Source organism: Mercenaria mercenaria, chromosome 7 (assembly GCF_021730395.1).
Source record: "Mercenaria mercenaria strain notata chromosome 7, MADL_Memer_1, whole genome shotgun sequence".
Lineage (NCBI taxonomy): Eukaryota > Metazoa > Mollusca > Bivalvia > Venerida > Veneridae > Mercenaria > Mercenaria mercenaria.
The window spans coordinates 21,108,901-21,127,583 of record NC_069367.1 but is presented as its reverse complement, the minus strand read 5'-3'; positions in this window follow the sequence as shown (position 1 = coordinate 21,127,583).

The window sequence follows — 18,683 nt, the reverse complement described above, 5'->3', positions numbered from 1 at the left end:
TGACAAAGTTATGTCCCTTTTTAACTTAGAATTTTTTTTACTGGCAAAGCTCTAATTCAGAGTCAAGCACTGAGAAAAGTCGAGCGCGCTGTCTTACGGACAGCTCTTGTTTGTTTGTGATGCTTATAGCTCAAAAAATATAGTGCCTAGAATAATGAATCCTTTTCATAAAATGTTTGTTGAGGTTATACCCCATTAAGACTGCAAACATTTGAATTATTGCCCCTTATTTGTGACAAATGTACCAGTGGGGGGCACACCCTGTGTCCTACAGACACATTCTAGTTATTTATTTTCAAACCTTCCATGAATATTTATCAGCATGCAAAGTTGTACTGTTCCCCAGCCTCACTCTCCACTCAGTGTTGCCCACCACCCCGATCATGCATCCCCATCCCTGCCCATTTTTTTTTTCATCATTTTTATGCCCCCGAAGGGAGGCATATAGTTTTTGAACCGTCTGTCGGTCTGTCAGTCTGTCGGTCTGTCCGCAATTTTCGTGTCCGGTCCATATCTTTGTCATCGATGGATGGATTTTCAAATTACTTGGCATGAATGTGTACCACAGTAAGACGACGTGCAGTACGCAAGACCCAGGTCCGTAGCTCAAAGGTCAAGGTCACACTTAGACGTTAAAGGATAGTGCATTGATGGGCGTGTCCGGTCCATATCTTTGTCATCGATGGATGGATTTTCAAATAACTATGCATGAATGTGTACCACAGTAAGACGACGTGCAGTGCGCAAGACCCAGGTCCGTAGCTTAAAGGTCAAGGTCACACTTCGACGTTAAAGGATAGTGCATTGATGGGCGTGTCCGGTCCATATCTTTGTCATCGATGGATGGATTTTCAAATAACTTGGCATGAATGTGTACCACAGTAAGACGACGTGCAGTGCGCAAGACCCAGGTCCGTAGCTCAAAGGTCAAGGTCACACTTAGACGTTAAAGGATAGTGCATTGATGGGCGTGTCCGGTCCATATCTTTGTCATCGATGGATGGATTTTCAAATAACTTGGCATGAATGTGTACCACAATAAGACGACATGTCACACGCAAGACCCAGGTCTGTAGCTCAAAGGTCAAGGTCACACTTAGACGTTAAAGATCTTATTTCATGATAGTGCATTGATGGGCATGTCCGGTCCATATCTTTGTCATTCATGCATGGATTTTAAAATAACTATGCATGAATATGTGACACAGTAAGACGATGTGTCGCACGCAAGACCCAGCTCCGTAGGTCAAAGGTCCTAAACTCTAACATCGGCCATAACTATTCATTCAAAGTGCCATCGGGGGCATGTGTCATCCTACGGAGACAGCTCTTGTTAATATTCCATCAATATTTATAATCAGCATGTGAAATTTTGTACCCCCCCTCAAAAAAAATCTTCGAAATAAATTTGAAATTTACTTTAAAACTTAAACTTGAAAGGTACAATACAATAAAAGAAACAATTGGTCACATATCTTTTCAAATTGCTATAAATCATTTGCAAACTTTGATCCAATAAAAAAAACTGTTGCACATGAAATGCTGAGGTGTTACACACCAGTATTTTTAAAGTGATCAAAGTATATTGCATGAAGCTAAATCAAGGGCAATTAAATTATATTGTACATCTTTAAACATGTAATGACACAAATACAATTCAGTACTAATTTATATTAAAATAATTTAAATATAGTACATGTTTAAAGCAAATAACATTTGAAAAACGGCAAAGTATATATCATTCCAATATGGCGGACATGGCCAGTATGTGGCGAGTACACTTTTTGAGGCAATAAACACGGATAAATGCAAGGGCATGGTATAATTAATTAAGATAATAACATTCATGATACTTACCAAGAAACAAAGTGGATTTCGGCAGTATTATGCATAGAAATAAAATTCCGGTTCCCTATAGCCTATTCACGGTATTTTGGCTAGAGAACCGGTTCCAGACGAATAAATTCACTGTCTAGGGAACCGATTCTGGTTCTCTAGCCACTGCCTAATAACTAACCACTTGGATGGGCCTCTCTTCTAATTTTTGAATTCACAGCTAATTTGCACAATGCATGCGCACTTTGAATGAAATATTGATGGTGTAGGCCACAGTTTGTGTTGCTGACAATAAAATATTTATATAGGCACATATTTGTGTATTTCGAGACCCATTATCCCTTGACCTGAGTCTGGAACTGGTATGAGCAGGACCAAACTAATAAGCCAGGGTAATTTTGGACTGCAATATAGTACAGTATTGTTTATAAACATCATTGACCGATGTCAGATCATTGTTATACTACAATTAGGTGCCTTCCAGTAGAAGACTTTGTATTGCATGCAATACTTCATTTACTTGTTAAGTTAACCAGACACTTTGAAACAGCATGCAGTATGTGTTGTGAAAAATGTCTGTAGGCAGGGGTCGTTGCTACCATATGTTGTGTTATAGTATTAATAAAATATTGAAGATCAATTTTGTTTTATTCTTTTCATAATGTTTTGTTTTTTAAATGATTTCTCTTGATTTTGAGCCTTTGTGTTCCTTTAGGATCATTATTTCAATTAAAAATCTTAAAATCTTTCTTTTGAATTTGAATTTTGGGACACTTTATAATTTTGGGTTTCATTAAAGCTTTCTTCTAATTCTGAATCTTTGGCTCACTTGCAGTTCTTTTGTTTCACTAAGTCTTTTTTATTCTGAATCTGTGGGTTACTTTTAAATCCTTTGTTTTATATAAAAACTTTCTTCTAATTTTAAGTCTTTGGCTCACTTAATATTCTTCGGTTTCATTAAAAATCTTTCTCTTGAATATGAATCTTTATGTCCCTTTTTGGTTTTGCTGTAACTCTGTGATTCCAGCAGGAGTGCAAATTTTGATTCCATACCTCATGTTTTTATTTCAATGTAAATGAGATATGAAACCAGAGTTTCTAGTCCTGTTTGGCACCATATAACCTATACTGTGTTGGTGCGCCTTAAAACCCAAATAAGTAAATATCTTGTCCCTTTTAAATTTTTAGTTGCATTTAAAATCTTTCCTTTTGAATTTGAATCTTTCTGTCCTTTTAAAATCTTTCATTTCATTCAAACTCTTTCTTCTAATGTTAAATCTTTGGCATACTTAAATTTCGTTTGTTTTATTAAAACTCTTTCTTTTGATTTGAATCTTTGTGTCCTTTTAAATTCTTTGGTTTCATTTTAAATCATTTTTTCTCATTTTATATCTTTGGCTTACTTTAAATTCTTCTGTTTTATTATAACTCTTTTCTTTTGAATTTGAATCTTTGAGTCCTTTTAAAATCTTTGGTTTCATTTTAAATCATTTTTCTCATTTTATATCTTTGGCTTACTTTAAATTCTTTTGTTTCATTAAAACTCTTTCTTCTAATTTTAAATCTTTGGCTTACTTAAAACTTTGTCTGGACCATAAGTTTGTCATTGATTGTGGTATTTTAAAATAACTTGGCACAATTGTTCACCACCATGAGACAGTGTCACGCGCGCAAACCCATGTCAATAACTTACAGGTCAAGGTCACACTTTGGAGTTTAAAGGTCAAATATGGCTATAATTGACCATGTCCGGACAATAACTTTGTCATTGATTGGGGGATTTTAAAATAACCTGGCACAATTGTTCACCACCATGAGATGGTGTGTCGCGCGCAAAACCCCTGTCAATATCTTAAAGGTTAAGGTCACACTTGGAGTTTAAAGGTCAAATATGGCTATAATTGACCTTGTCCGGACAATAATTTCGTCATTGAATGTGGGATTATAAAATAACATGGCACAATTGTATTATTTGGCACAAATGTTTGTCTCAGTGAGACAGAGTTTCGTGTGCAACTCCCAGTCCTTTTGACAGCTGGCGGGCTCGACATGTTTCCCTTGGGCATCTAGTTCTCATTTTATGTCTTTGGCTTACTTTAAATTCTTTGGTTTCATTTAAACTCTTCCTTCTTATTTTAAATCTTTGGCTTACTTAAAACTCTGGTTTCATTAAAACTCTTTCTTTTGAATTTGTATCTTTGTGTCCCTTTAAAATCTTTGGTTTCATTTAAAATCATTTTTCTCATTTTATATCTTTGGCTTACATTAAATTCTTTTGTTTCGTTAAAACTCTTTCCTCTAATTTCAAACCTTTGGCATACTTAAAATTCTTTGGTTTAATTAAAACTCTTTCTTTTGAATTTGAATCTTTGTGTCCATTTAAAATCTTTGGTTTCATTTAAAATCATTTTACTCATTTTATATCTTTGGCATACTTTAAATTCTTTGGTTTCATTAAAACACTTTCTTTTGAATTTGAATCTTTGTGTCCCTTTAAAATCTTTGGTTTCATTTTAAATCATTTTTCTCATTTTATATCTTTGGCTTACTTTAAATTCTTTTGTTTCATTAAAACTCTTTCTACTAATTTGAAATCTTTGGCATGCTTAAAATTCTTTGGTTTCATTAAAACTCTTTCTTTTGAATTTGAATCTTTGTGTCCCTTTAAAATATTTGGTTTCATTTAAAATCATTTTACTCATTTTATATCTTTGGCTTACTTTAAATTCTTTGGTTTCATTAAAACACTTTCTTTTGAATTTGAATCTTTATGTCCCTTATAAATCTTTGGTTTCATTTTAAATCATTTTTTCGAGCCCATAAGGGAGCGAAGACATAGTTCTCCAAATGGCTGTACAGTGTATATGCGTCCGTCCAGATTTCTTTGTCTGGACCATAAGTTTGTCATTGGTTGTGGTATTTTAAAATAACTTGGCACAATTGTTCACCACCATGAGACGGTGTGGCACGCGCAAACCCATGTCAATATTTCAAAGGTCAAGGTCACACTTGGAGTTTAAAGGTCAAATATGGCTATAATTGACCTTGTCCGGACAATTACTTTGTCATTGATTGTGGGATTTTAAAATAACTTGGCACAATTGTTCACCACCATGAGACAGCGTGTCGCGTGCAACACCCATGTCGATATCTTAAAGGTTAAGGTCACACTTAGAGTTTAAAGGTCAAATATGGCTATAATTGACTTTGTCCAGACAATAATTTCGTCATTGAATGTGGGATTATTAAATAACCTGGCACAATTGTTTACCACCATGAGATGGTATGTCGCATGCAACACCGGTGTCAATATCTAAAAGGTCAAGGTCACACTTGAAGTTTAAAGGTCAAATATGGCTCTAATTGACTTTATCTGGACAATTACTTTGTCATTGGTTATGGGATTTTAAAATAACTTGGCACAATTGTTCACCACCATGAGACGGCGTGTCGCGTGCAAAACCATTGTCAATATCTTTAAGGTTAAGGTCACACTTGGAGTTTAAAGGTCAAATATGGCTATAATTGACCTTGTCCTGACAATAATTTCGTCATTGAATGTGGGATTATTAAATAACCTGGCACAATTGTTTACCATCATGAGATGGTGTGTCGCGTGCAAACCGGTGTCAATATCTTAAAGGTCAAGGTCACACTTGAAGTTTAAAGGTCAAATATGGCTATAATTGACCTTGTCCGGACAATAACTTTGTCATTGATTGTGGTATTTTAAAATAACTTGGCACAATTGTTCACCACCATGAGACGGCATGTCGCGCGCATAAACCCTTGTCAATATCTTAAAGGTTAAGGTCACACTTGAGTTTAAAGGTCAAATATGGCTATAATTGACCTTGTCCGGACAATAACTTCGTCATTGAATGTGGGATTATAAAAAAAAACTGGCACAATTGTTCTGTTTGGGACAAATGTTTGTCTCAGTGAGACAGAGTTTTGTGTGCAACTCCCTGTCCTTTTGACAGCTGGCGGGCTCGACATGTTGCCCTTTGGCATCTAGTTCTCATTTTATATCTTTGGCTTACTTTAAATTCTTTGGTTTCGTTATCTTTGGCTTACTTTAAATTCTTTTGTTTCATTAAAACTCTTTCTTTTGAATTTGAATCTTTGTGTCCCTTTAAAATCTTTGGTTTCATTTTAAATCATTTTTCTCATTTTATATCTTTGGCTTACTTTAAATTCTTTTGTTTCATTAAATCTCTTTCTACTAATTTGAAATCTTTGGCATGCTTAAAATTCTTTGGTTTCATTAAAACTCTTTCTTTTGAATTTGAATCTTTGTGTCCCTTTAAAATCTTTGGTTTCATTTAAAATCATTTTACTCATTTTATATCTTTGGCTTACTTTAAATTCTTTGGTTTCATTAAAACACTTTCTTTTGAATTTGAATCTTTGTGTCCCTTTAAAATCTTTGGTTTCATTTAAATCATTTTTCTCATTTTATATCTTTGGCTTACTTTGAATTCTTTTGTTTCATTAAAACTCTTTCTACTAATTTGAAATCTTTGGCATGCTTAAAATTCTTTGGTTTCATTAAAACTCTTTCTTTTGAATTTGAATCTTTGTGTCCCTTTAAAATCTTTGGTTTCATTTAAAATCCTTTTACTCATTTTACATCTTTGGCTTACTTTAAATTGTTTGGTTTCTTTAAAACACTTTCTTATGAATTTGAATCTTTGCATCCCTTATAAATCTTTGGTTTCATTTTAAATCATTTTTTCGAGCCCATAAGGGAGCGAAGACATAGTTGTCCAAATGGCTGTACAGTGTATGTGCGTTCGTCCGGATTTCTTTGTCTGGACCATAAGTTTGTCATCGATTGTGGTATTTTAAAATAACTTGGCACAATTGTTCACCACCATGAGACGGTGTGACATGCGCAAACCCATGTCAATATTTCAAAGGTCAAGGTCACACTTGGAGTTTAAAGGTCAAATATGGCTATAATTGACCTTGTCCAGACAATAACTTTGTCATTGATTGTGGGATTTTAAAATAACTTGGCACAATTGTTCACCACCATGAGAAGGCGTGTCGCGTGCAACACCCATGTCGATATCTTAAAGGTTAAGGTCACACTTGGAGTTTAAATGTCAAATATGGCTATAATTGACCTTGTCCGGACAATAATTTCGTCATTGAATGTGGGATTATTAAATAACCTGGCACAATTGTTTACCACCATGAGATGGTGTGTTGCGTGCAACACCGGTGTCAATATCTTAAAGGTCAAGGTCACACTTGGAGTTTAAAGGTCAAATATGGCTATAATTGACCTTGTCCGGACAATAATTTCGTCATTGAATGTGGGATTATTAAATAACCTGGCACAATTGTTTACCATCATGTGATGGTGTGTCACGTGCAAACCGGTGTCAATATCTTAAAGGTCAAGGTCACACTTGAAGTTTAAAGGTCAAATATGGCTATAATTGACCTTGTCAGGACAATAACTTTGTCATTGATTGTGGTATTTTAAAATAACTTGGCACAATTGTTCACCACCAGGAGACGGCGTGTCGGGTATAAACCCTTGTCAATATCTTAAAGGTTAAGGTCACACTTGAGTTTAAAGGTCAAATATGGCTATAATTGACCTTTTCTGGACAATAACTTCGTCATTGAATGTGGGATTATAAAATAAACTGGCACAATTGTTCTGTTTGGCACAAATGTTTGTCTCAGTGAGACAGAGTTTCGTGTGCAACTCCCAGTCCTTTTGATAGCTGGCGGGCTCGACATGTTGCCCTTGGGCATCTAGTTCTCATTTTAAATCTTTGGCTTACTTTAAATTCTTTGGTTTCGTTATCTTTGGCTTACTTTAAATTCTTTTGTTTTATTAAAACTCTCTTTTGAATTTGAATCTTTGTGTCCCTTTAAAATCTTTGGTTTCATTTTAAATAATTTTTCTCATTTTATATCTTTGGCTTACTTTAAATTCTTTTGTTTCATTAAACTCTTTCTTCTAATTTCAAATCTTTGGCATACTTAAAATTCTTTGGTTTCATTTAAACTCTTGAATTTGAATCTTTGTGTCCCTTCAAAATCTTTGGTTTCATTTTTCTCATTTTATATCTTTGGCTTACTTTGAATTTTTTTGTTTCATTAAAACTCTTCCTTCTAATTTTAATTCTTTGGTTTCATTAATAAAAATCTTTTGAATTTGTGTCTTTGTTCCTTTAAAATCTTTGGTTTCATGTTAAATCATTTTTCTCATTTTATATCTATGATATTTGCGATGTTGTGATATCATTTAGAAGTAATCAGAACATTTTCAGACACTTTTTCAAAACAATGTTATTCTTATTCTGAAATAGACGGAATGCATTGTGACACTTCAGAAAACAGATCTGTTCAGATATAGTTCAGGATTAATCAGAAAGTACTCAAGACAATTTTTAGAGCACAGATTTCCTTCTCAGTCATTATTCAGGCAACAATTTTGTGTTCCATTATGAAGAAAAAAGCTAGAGTTGTCTCACTTGCCATTTTGCATCATCTAATGATCTGCACAGTACCTCCTCAAAAATTCAATAATTTGGTCAAATTTGAATAATAAGTCCTAAAATTAAATGTTTCCAGCAGGTCACTTCCTATTAGATCTAATATGAAATAAAGCAATGCCTCAATTGGGAATCATTACAGTCCGTCAGCTTGCCCAGAAATATGTGTTTGTATCAATTTAAAGGTAGATTTTGGAATAAAAAGCAATACTGCTCATACATGTATTTATACTGATGTGCAAGATGTTGCGGTTCGGACAAGTTATGTGGACCCTTATTACGCACAAGGAAAAAGCGTATTCTTCAAAAAAATCCGAAGTCAGAAGCTCTGTACACGTGCTGGAAAACCACATTTTTTAATTCAATAGTATATCTCATTCGATATATATCGCATGTTACCGTAGATCAATTCCCTATAACCATAATTGCCACATTAACTGCAATTTTACATGCATGTTCAGTAATTGTCCACATGCAATCGGTGACAACTGAAAACTCATGCTGTGTTTAGACTTTTGTTGAAAATGTAGACATCTCTCATTACAGGGATGAAAATGACCCTTTTTGGTCCAAAAGCTGGCACACCTTTCAAAACAAGAGACCAAAATTTACAAAATATTCAATATTCATGCTTATTTTTGCACAGAAACGTCTTTCTACATCATTTACAACACATTTGTGACCGTTAAACGTTACCTGTGATGGCTTCCGACGAAAGTCATATTTTAGCTCTAATATAGGTAAGAGACCACCAATTGTTTTCCCAGAGACTTACATTATAACATTATGACGTGTACGGCCTTCCATTAATAGAAACATGTAATCATGTTTTTTAAGAACTGATATCTTAGTACCACCAAACTACCGGACGAAAAACATAGGAATAGTGATACTTTAAAATTTCAGATGTGTTAACTAATTTATAATAACAATACAAACAAAAAGTTGTGTTTAAATTTTGGTGCTTTGAAAATAATTAACATATATTACTATACTTCATTTAAACTTCCTGCAACTACCTAGTAGAGCATTTTATGAGATCAATCCTATCAGGATCAACATTTTTTATCCATTCAGCAAAAACATTCAATACTCATCTTTAAGATTTTTAACCCTGAACTACTGACCTACTTTCTTGTTTTCAAGGCCACAGCAAAGAAATTTGGACCACCAGTTTAAATTGTTAAACAGATTTCAGTAGTTATCTTGAATAATCTTTACCGTGACCTACTCACTAGTTTTTGTTAAGTGAAGCTTAAGCAAAGAAATTTGTTCAAACAAGCAACTAAACTCGGGTGAGCGATATAGGGCCATCATGGCCCTCTTGTTTTATAACAAAATGCGGAGTCCCAGGGTAAAAAGACCAACCCGAATTTTTAATCTCTGACATTTTTTCTGATGACACACTGTATTTATCCAAAATCTGGCAACAATGAGTTGGATGGCATCCAATGACACCCCTGACTTGATCAGATAATACTTAATACTTTGAACTTCTGTGTCATTGTGTTAAGGGGGACCAGAAACCATGGATATAAATTAACTTTATGGAAGATAAAAATGATGGTATTTTTATTGACTTGTTAGAAATCAATTACACAACTATAAAATCCATGAAAATTAGTCCCCACAAGTATTTATGACTTTGCAGTGCTTTTTAGCCATTTTTCTGCATATATAAAGTAAATGGGTCCTTCTGCTCTGTCAGTATTTATTCAATAAGTCAATTTATTTCTATATAATATCTTGTCAGGGATAAAACCTGAAAATTTAGTAGGAAACTGAAATGTTCATTTATACCAATAGTTGTATGCATGTAAATATCAATAGTTGTATGCATGAAAATAAAAAAAAACTCATTTTGCTTAAAAAAATAAAACTGCATATTTTAGTTAGGCTAGAGAACTGTTTTGTTTATATATATACTGATGATGTTAAGTTCTGTCAATGTACAAAGGGCATCTTGCTAGGACTTGAACCCAGGATTTTTACAATTTTGAGTAAGTGTGTTTTTTAACACTACAAGAAGTGCTCCCTTAGCAACAGAGAGGTGTATTTAAGTACAAAATATTACATATGTATGACTGTAATCTATGGTATGTTTAGGACATGCATTTATTTTTTAGGATTAAATTAATTTGTGCACACGACATCTTGTCTAGAGCGCACAACATCTTATCTCGAGCGCATGACATCTTATCTCGAATGCTCAACATCTGATCTCGTGCGGACAACATGTTATCTCGTGAGCGCTCAACATCTTATCTCGTGCGCACAACATCTTATCTCGAGTGCATGACATCTTGTGTGTACAACATCTTACCTCGAGCGCACAACATCTTATCTCAGGTGAACGACATCTTATCTCGAGCGCTTGACATCATATCTTGTTCGCACGACATCTTATCTCGTGCGCACAACATCTTATCTCATGAGCAAAGCATCTATCTATCTATCTATATATGAAGGCCCTTCGTGTGTATTCTGATCATTAGTAAAAACATATGGCTGCCACCTTTTTTGCTTTTGTTTTGTCAATACTTATAACAATTTTACGTGTTTGCTCGGCAGTAATTTAAATACACAAACTGATAAAAAAAAATGCAGCAAAAATTCAGTGATGACGCAAAATAATGAATTTAAGTCCTTGACAAAATAATGATTTAGTATGTAGGCTTCAACTACATATAAAACAATTTTCCCATTTCCCCTTAATTCATGCATGCAATTTTTAGCTCGCCTGAACACAAAGTGCTCAAGGTGAGGTATTCAGTCATTGTTTGGCGTCCGGCGTGCATCATCCGTCAACATTTTTCTTGTGTGACCCAATCTTTATGAAACTTTAGGTCAGAATATTTGTCTTGGTGATCTCTAGGTCATGTTTGAAATTGGGTCATGTGAAGTAAAAAACTAGGTCAGTAGGCCAGATCAAAGGAAAAGCTTGTGAACACTCTAGAGGCCACAATTGTGATTCAATCTTTATGAAACTTGGTCAAAATGTTTGCCTTGATGATCTCTAGGTTAAATTTGGAACTGGGTCATATGGGGTCAAAAATTAGGTCAGTAGGCCAGATCAAAAGGAAATCTTGTTACCACTCTAGAGACCACAAGTTAAGTTTAAAACTCATGAGAATTGGTCAGAATGTTTGTCTTGATGACCTCTAGGTCAAGTTTGAATCTGGGTCATGTTGGGTCAAAAACTAGGTCATCCAGGTCACCTGTTAAAATAAAAGAAAAACCGTGTGTATGCAATAGGGGCTGCATTTTACATTTGAAGTGCATGAAACTTTGTCAGAATGTTTGTCTGCAGGAAATATCTTAAGAATTTTTATCTAGGTCATGTGGGGTTAAAAACTAGGTCACCAGGTCAAATCAAAGAATAAGCTTGTTTACACTCTAGGGGCAACATTTTTATTCTATCCTCATAAAATTTGGTCAGAATGTTTTTGATCATAAAGTCTTGGGTGATTTCGCATCTGGGTCATGTGGGGCAACAAAATAGGTCACTAGGTCAAATTAAAGGAAAAGCTTGTATACACTCTAGATGCCACTTTTATGCTCCAATCTTTCCGAAACTGTCAGAATGTTTGTTTTTATGGAATAAGCACGAATCTGGGTCATGTGGGGTCAAAAACTAGGTCACTAGATCAAATCAAAGAAAATATATATTTACACTTAAGAGGCCACCTTTTTGGTCCAATTTTAATGAAAATTGGTCAGAATATTTGTTTTCATGAAATCACTAGGTCAAACATGTTCACATTGTTATGATGTGTTTCTCAGGTGAGCGACCTAGGGCCAACTTGGCCCTCTTGTTTAACTTTTCTGACAATATGCGAATTGATACTATCAGTCCAACTGCAATTTGTTGCTATTCTAACATGCAATAGGCACCATTCATTATGTTCTTTTAATTTTGAAGATAGGATGACCAATTATGTGCATTGCTCTCCAAAATGATATGATAAACTTGTACTTGTGGGAAGTTTAAATAACATTCTGAATAGGCGGGACCCTAATTATCTAGTTGTTTGTATGTTTTTACTGATGACGTAAATACACTCAAAGGGCCTTAATATATATAGATAAGATGTTGTGTGCACGAGATAAGATGTCAAGCACTCGAGATAAAATGTCATGCACACGAGATGAGATGTTGTGCACTAGAGATAAGATGTCCTGCGCTCCAGATAAGATGTTGTGCGCACAAGATAAGATGTCCTGTGCTCGAGATAAGATGTCCAGCACTCAAGTAAAGATGTTGTTCGCTCGAGATAAGATGTTGTTCACACGAGATAAGATGCACTGCGCTCCAGATAAGATGTTGTGCGCACCAGATAAGATGTCGAGCGCACACGAAAAGATGTCCAGTGCTCGAGATAAGATGTGCAGCGCTCAAGATAAGATGTTATTCGCTCGAGATTAGATGTTGTTTGCACGAGATAAGATGTCATGCGCATGAGATAAGATGTTGAGTGCTCGAGATAAGATGTCAAGCGCTCGAAATAAGATGTTGTGCACACCAGATAAGATGTTGTGCACACCAGATAGATGTCGAGCGCACGAGAAAAGATGTCCAGTGCTTGAGATAAGATGTCCAGCACTCAAGTAAAGATGTTGTTCGCTCGAGATAAGATGTTGTTCACACGAGATAAGATGTCAAGCACTCGAGATAAGATGCACTGCGCTCCAGATAAGTTGTTGTGCGCACCAGATAAGATGTCGAGCGCACAAGAAAAGATGTCCAGTGCTCGAGATAAGATGTGCAGCGCTCAAGATAAGATGTTATTCGCTCGAGATAAGATGTTGTTTGCACGAGATAAGATGTCATGAGCATGAGATAAGATGTTGAGTGCTCGAGATAAGATGTCAAGCGCTCGAAATAAGATGTTGTGCACGCCAGATAAGATGTCATGCGCACGAGATAAGATGTCGGGCGCTCGAGATAAGATGTCATGCGCTTGAGATAAGATCGTGCGCACGAGATAATTCAATCTTAATAAAAATAAACGTATGTACTAAACATATCACCGTAGTAATCCTTGAGAAACAGACACATTTACTCTTAATTTATACTAAAACAAAAGACTATAATATTGTTTACATCTTATGTATATATACTGGTACAGCAAAGTAGTATGTAAATGCATAAAAAGATAATTCGAAAATCTCTCAGCAGTAGTCATTTATTATATTGTATTGCATTGTATTGTGGTAGATAGATAGATAGATAGATAGATAGATTTATTCGTGAACATATATGTCATGAATACAAATATTAGAAATATTACATTATAAAAACCAACATAATTACGAAACATACATTCAATTTTATCACAGAAATAGCTATGTCTTATATCTCAGAATGATATTAAGGAAAAATGGACTAGCTCTTTTATATAATAAATAAAATAAATTTTGTGACATATATATCACAGGATAACCCATAAAGTTTTTCTACTTAATATTTCCAATGGGGTCCTTGACTTATTTCCAATGGGGTCCTTGTTACTATGTTACATGTTGACAATTGCAAGATTTAGTAAACTGTCATATAACCACAGGATTGCATTACTTGTCGTTTGTGTGCATATACATAATACGCACAAAATTATGATATGTTAGAAAGCAGGCATCTGATAATAATCATGCAAATCTACTGCAGTCCCCCATCGGGCAACAAATGTCAAAAAGTCATATAGTGAGAAAAATGTGAAACCGGATCTCCACTTTAGCGATTCAATCTGAACCGTGACTCGGAATCCTCGTAAATTACAATATTCACATACCCAGCTAAAGTTGGGACTGGAATTCCACACGCAGTGTGAAACTCCTCTTCTGAAGAACTGCTATAGAATCAATTTCAAATATTTATGCAATCAGTACTGCAGCCTTTTCCCCATTGTTTATTTTGCACTACCCAAAAACGCTCTGGCCCGCCCGGCGCTTAGCTCAGTAGGGAGAGCGTTGGTCTACGGATCGCAGGGTCGCGAGTTAAATCCCCGGGCGGGGCGTATGTTCTCCGTGACGATTTGATAAAAGACATTGTGTCTGAAACCACTCGTCCTCCACCTCCGATAATTAATGTTGGGAAGTTGGCAGTTACTTGCGGAGAACAGGTTTGTACTGGTACAGAATCCAGGAACACTGGTTAGGTTAACTGCCCGCTGTTACATGACTGAAAATTTCAAATACTGCTGAAAAACGGCGTTAAAACCGAAACAAACAAACAAACAAAAACGCTCTGAAGAAGCACGCCCCTGATTCAAAGATATATATATATATATATATATATATATATATATATAAGATATGAAATAAAAACGGACTGATTGATCATTCCAAAAATCGTCGATATGATTAATAAAAATAAACAATTGCATAAGTTACACGCGATGCTTTCCTAATGCCTAATTAATTCGTAACAGAGTAAACTTTTTTTTTTTTGGATTTAACGTCGCACCGACACATGATAGGTCATATGGCGACTAACAGAGTAAACTGTAATGCCGGAATAAATATCGCATTTCAAAAATAAAAGTCCTGTCTTAATAGCCAGTGAATTGCCTTTTGATTAGCAGGTTTTCTATATGTGGATTTACTTTAGTGGCGGTCTTTGGTACAGATTGAACTGTGATATTATTCACAGGAGTCTGAAATTCTATCAATTATTAAGACCATAGAACTCTATCTTTATAAAAAAAAATACCCCCTCCCCTATACAAACACCAGGAACGAAACGTCAAAAACCAGGGGTCGCCTGAAAATACGAAAGGAACGCAGTGTTTATTTTATATATGGGGGTGGGGGGGGGGGTATTTTTTTATAAAGATATACTTTTCTATGGTCTTATTGATAGAATTTCAGACTCCTGTGTATTATTCTACTGGAAATACCAGTCTGATTTATGGCATTCATGCTTAAGCCTTATTTTGTATATCGACGTGTTAACCCTGTGTGTGTAGGTATTTTCTAGATGAGACATAGAATCTACACCATGTACATGAAATACCGCCTAAAATTCAATGGCATAATGGTGAAATTGCTGTCAAAAACCTGTAGAATTTCTTGTTACACGGCCGTGTGTTAGAGTATGAAATAAAGGCATCAGCTTGATTCATTAAGGTGAAATCTAATAACAACAGAACCAAGTCATGATCAGCGCTTCGTAAAGCTTTTTCCTGAATTGCTTAACTTGCATCCCCCACCTGATCGTCCCGGTAATATTTTGGTAGTGTTGACCAATCGCCGAACAGGATGCTACCAAAAATGCAACCATGAATTACCAAGATTCTACCAAAAATCAACCAATGAAGTATCGGGGATCTACCAAAACTTGTACAGTCTGTGGCGTTTAACAGCATCAATTTTACTAGTCCCAATCCGTGTCTCTTGTCACCTTCCCTGACGGTCCGTCCATAGACTGAAATGAAATGAAAGTGATAATTACGTCACAAGTTGGACTACTATTGTACCAAGAATTAGCCAATCGGACAATGGCATCCTACCAGAACATGTATGAAAAGAAAGACGGCGCGCAGGATTTATGCAGACACACAAAATGGCGGTAAAAATAGATGCGCCACAAACGACAGCTCCACATTTCACGCTATTTTAGACTTCTCCCACGAACTGCAGTACATATTGGTATGAAAAATAGTACATCGTAAGATACTTGAACCTAATGCAGTCATTATATATCAGATACGCACACTGCCGACTCATTCGCTGCAGCGGACGGATAGTCTAAATTGTGTTCGACAAAGCCCTTTCAATGCTCGCAAGTGGATCAATAATTATGTTCCTGAATGCATTTACAAGAAACAGAACTTTAAAATTGAACTCAACTGAACTTCTTAACTTCTTTCTAGGCAATATGGAAGAAGGAATATGGCCTTAGAAGTGGCTCGGTAAAAAGAATCTCATTAAAGCCGTAGTCCAAATAATTTGGCAATACAGTAAAAATTTTAATTAAAGTTGGTGCATATATGCCACAGGTTGAAAATAAAATGTGCAGTCAGTCTGGGACCTGTGACCCCTCGCTTATAGAGCAAGCGCTCCACTGACTGACTAACTGACTACAAGACACATATTCTCCCCTTCCGTGACCAAGTAGGCCTACATACTGTAACATACGACCCCCGCTTAAGCATCCTCGATTCTGGAGTTACATAATAATGGAGTTACACAATAATATAGCCATCATAAGACTGACCAAGCAAGCATGCCACAGCCCTATATTGGGCGGCAAATGTGTAATTGTCAACGGTGGCTACTGGTCCAGTAATCAATATACCTATACTATGATCTACTGTATTAGGTATTTGCTGGGGAAAAGGTATGATTAGTTGTCATAAAGTTGCCGTTATTACGTATGTTGTTTTTGTTTAGTAAATATTTTTATGCTCCCCCCCCCCCCCCCCCCCCCCCCCACATCCCCACTTCGAAGAAGGAGGGGTATATTGTTTTGCAGATATAGGTCGGTCGGTCTGTATGTCGGTCGGTATGTAGACCAATTGGTTTCCGGATGATGACTCAAGAACGCTTGAGCCTAGGATCATGAAAGTTGATAGGGAGGTTGGTCATGACCGGCAGATGACCCCTATTGATTTTGAAGTCAGTAGGTTAAAGGTCAAGGTTATAATGACGCTGCAAATCGTAAATGCTAAGGAAAAGCATAATTTTATTTTTAATCTACCACCACTAGTGGTGGGGTTATAGGAATGGTATCTGTCCGTTCATCCGTCCGTCCGTAACACTTTGTGTTCGCTCTGTATCTCCTAAACCCCTTGAAGGATTTCCATGAAACTTGGGTCAAACGATCACCTCATCAAGACGATGTGCAGAACTTATGTGTCAGCCATGTCGACGCTAGGTCAAGGTCACAACCCGAGGTCAAAGGTGTGAGCCTTCCATTTGGTGTCCGGTAAGTATCTCCAAAATCTCTTGAAGGATTTTTATGAAACTTGGGTCATATGATCATCTCAACAAGGCGATATGCAGAACTCACGAGTCAGCCAAGTTAGCACAAGGTCATAACTCAAGGTCAAAGACTTGAGCTCTGAATCTCTTAAACCCTTTAAAGGATTTCATGCCTAAGGCTGCATTCGGTTGCCATTGCAACCTCCATGTATGTTTTATCACCTAAACATAAGTAATATGTGGAGAAAGAACAATTAGTAGACGGTCATTTCGATAAATCTTAAAAATATTGCTTTGGATTAAGAAAACGTTTTTACAGATGTAATGTTCTGAAATAATTGTACGTTAGTAGTCATCATCTTAGCAAGACATGTATGATCGTGTTAAAAGTTTATGAAGTCCGACGGTTTCCATGTGTACTTGAATATCACCATGTACCGTGTATTTTATACCTAAATGAAAGTTACTTTTACAGTTTCTTTTTTCCCTACTGTGTTAATTTATCACGATTATTTTCTTTCTAAGTGTTTAATTTATTAATGTTACAAACGTTTGAAGTTAATGAGTCTTGAAACGATAATATTGTCACGTTTTCACGGGTTTTGAATAACAAGCGTTATTATTATACCTCACTTTTGTCTACAATGATAAAATCCCATAACCCGAGAAAGAGATATTTTGACTATCAAAAACATTTTCAACCTTTTTTGACACGTGACTAAGCGAAAGTGACTGTCAGGTCATGTGACCGCGCTGATATTTTGAATGTCATATAAGGGCAAATAACTGCTTCAAATTTTTAGCCAAATCATGAAATGATTGCCTCCCTTGTACACATATAGTAGTGACGTCACTATTCAATGTGATATTTTGTTTACCTTGTTGAACTTGTTCATGAGGATGGTTGAATTAAATGAATTAAAAACATTTTTTAACATTTTGTTCGGTATAATAAAATAAATATCAAATGGCAGCGTGTGTGACATTGATATTGTCAACCCTCGAAACAGAATGTCACCACTCGGCTTTCGCCTCGGGTGACATTCTGCCCTCGGGTTGACAATATCAATGTCACACAAGCTGCCATATGATATTTATATAGTGTCCGATAATATATAAATATCATATGGCAACGTGTGTGACATTGATATTGTCAACCCGAGGGCAGAATGTCACCCGAGGCGAAAGCCGAGTGGTGACATTCTGTTTCGAGGGTTGACAATATCAATGTCACACACGCTGCCATATGATATTTATTTTATTATACCGAACAAAATTAAGTACATAAAAAAGTATAAAAAAAAGTTTTTAATTCAATTAATTCAACTGTTTTAATTTTTGTCTGAATCGTCTGTTTACACATTAAACAGTGACGTCACTACTATATGTGTACAAGGGAGGCAA